The 2,585-nt window shown below is 44.6% G+C and overlaps 1 pseudogene; it reads left to right on the top strand.

Moving 5' to 3' along the window:
* The window catches only part of LOC102007638, a 4,343-nt pseudogene extending 1,760 nt beyond the window's left edge, over positions 1-2,583 (top strand).
* The last annotated feature ends 2 nt before the right edge of the window (positions 2,584-2,585 follow it).

The following is a 2,585-nucleotide window of genomic DNA, read 5'->3' as shown; positions in this document are numbered from 1 at the left end:
TATGTATTTTTGTACACATACTCTCACCACAGTGCCCTCAGGAAGATTTAGTTGTGTTTTTGCGGTGCTAGATATCAAACCCAGGGCTTCACACATGCTAGGCAAGTGCTCTATCACTAAGCTACACCCTCAGCCCCTGGAACTTTTCTTTTTTCTCATTATGTAGCTCAGGATCTCATTATGTATTCCAGGCTGGCCTTGAACTCATGGTGATCCTGCTGCCTCAACCTCCCAAGTGTTGGGATTACAGGCATGTATTACCACACCTGGCTAGCCCCTGAAACTTTTTTTGTTTTTATAGAACATCTCACCATATGCCCAGGCTGGCCAAAACTCCTGGCCTCTAGAAATCCTGCCAGTTTAGCCTCGCTGGTGGAGGGGAGCACTAAGCCAATATGCTCAGCTCAAAAAAAAAAAAAAAAAAAAAAAAAAATTATTTATTTATTTATTTATTTATTTCAGTTTTTTGAGACAGACTCTATGTACCCCAGGTAGGCCTCAAATTCAGTCTCCCAGCCTCAGCCTCAGCCTCCGCCTCCTGAGTGCTGGCATTTCAAGCATGCACAACCACACCCAGCTATCTGTTGGTTTTTTAACTGATGACCTCATCTATCTCATGATCTCCAAGTGTCACAACTACAGAAAGAACATCTATGTCTAAGACAAGAAAAAAGGGATGACAGAAGCAGAGGCTCCTTCATGCCATTCCCTTCTATTGGGAAACAAACTCCTTGCCAGGCGTGGTAGTGCGCACCTGCTGTCCTAGCACTCCAGAGTCCAGGAGGGAGGATCGCAAGTTTGAGCCCAGCCTAGGGTACATGTCAAGACCCAGTCTACAACAAAGAAGAAAACCTAGGGGCTGGAGGTTTAGCTCAACGGCACAGCACCTGCCGGCAAGTGCAAGTTCGTGGATTCAATCCCCCTGTACCGGAAGAAAAAAAAAAAAAAAAGAAAAAGAAAAAGAAAAAAACCTCTTGCCTACAGTCTCCCAGAACTCTGTGCTCTGCTTATATCTCATTGGCCAGAACTGTGCCGCGGGGGATTCTGGGAAAGCAAGTGTCAAGTTTTATTCCATAGCTAATTTGGAGATGAATAAGAAAGGGGGAGTTAGGAATGGCTGCTGGATTAGCCATCCACCATGTGTGTCATCATTAGATCATTTGTTTTCAATCTTCTTGTTCTCTTTATTCCTTCCTGATGCCTCTGGATGAAGCTCAGCCTGATTATGTTGCTCACCATTGCTTTTGGCTGTAACCATTCTGCTATTCAATTCATGTATGGATTTCAACTGTTAAAAAATTTTCATCTTAGTATTTCCAATTGTTTTTTCCTGTTTGTTCCTACTTTATGTTAACTATCTTTCCTTTTTAAAAAACTTTTTTTTAAATTGTAGTACTAGGGAGTGAGTCCAGGGGCATTCTACCAGTAGCTGTATCACCAGCCCCCACCCCTGGGAAATAATAGAGATTGAACCCAAGGCCTTTGCACTGAGTTACATCCCCAGCACATTTTTAAAATTTATTTTTATTTTGAGACAGAGTCTCACTAAGTCACTAAGTTGCCCAGGCTGGACTTGAACTTGGGATCCTCCTGCCTCAGCCTCCAAAGTGTTGGTCTTTATTTACACTTTTAGTTTCTCACACCAGAGAAACAATGTGGTATTTACATGTGTGTCCTACCTATTTCACTTAAGAGTGTGGCCTCAAGGTGCATCCATTTACTTAGGAATGTCTCAAGCTTATCCTTCTTTATGGCAGAGTAGTAATCCATTACATAAAAAAGACCTTCTTGGGGCTGGGGATTTAGCTGAGAGGCACAGTGCCTGCCTGGCAAGCCCAAGGTTGTGAGTTCGATTCTGGTACCAGAAAAAAAGCCAAAACCAAAAAAAAAAAAAAAAAGACCTTCTTTATCCATTCACCAGTTGATGGGCATTTGGGCTGTTTCCAATATTTAGTTATTGTAAACTGTACTGCTATAAACATGAGCGTGTGTGTATCGATGTCGTATGTGTTTTAATTCTTCTGGGAAGATCCCCAGATGGGGAATACCTGGATAAAATGGGACCTCCAGAGGAAACTGGAGGGCAGGGGGAAAGCAGAAAAGTCATAAGACCTGGGACCCGGTGTTTCCCTACAAGGTCACCTGGTGGACCTGGTGCCACCTGCACCTCCTGAGCTACAAGCCAAGCCAGGGATTTCCAGGGAGGAAAAGCTTTGGACTGCTGAAGGCTCAGCAGGAAGAGCGACTACAGGAGATCAACCAGCAATTCCTGGAGGACCCCAAATACAGCACTGATGAGGACCTCCCCCCTCCAAACTGGAAGCCTTCAAGAGGAAATACATGGAGTTCGACCGGAATGGAAACGGAGACATCGATATCATGCTCCTGAAGAGAATGCTGGAGAAACCTGGGGTCCCCAAGACCCACCTCGAGCTGAAGAAATTAATTGGAGAGGTGTCTGGTGGCTCTGGGGAGATGTTCAGCTACCCTGACTTTCTCAGAATGATGCTGGGCAAGCGATCTGCCATCCTGAAAATGACCCTGATGTATGAGGAGAAAGCAAGAGAACAGGAGAAGCCAACCGG

This window comes from Chinchilla lanigera, unplaced genomic scaffold (assembly GCF_000276665.1).
Source record: "Chinchilla lanigera isolate Chin_1 unplaced genomic scaffold, ChiLan1.0 scaffold00063, whole genome shotgun sequence".
NCBI lineage: Eukaryota > Metazoa > Chordata > Mammalia > Rodentia > Chinchillidae > Chinchilla > Chinchilla lanigera.
Note: the sequence above shows the minus strand (reverse complement) of the source record. Positions and strands in the feature narration are given on the sequence as shown.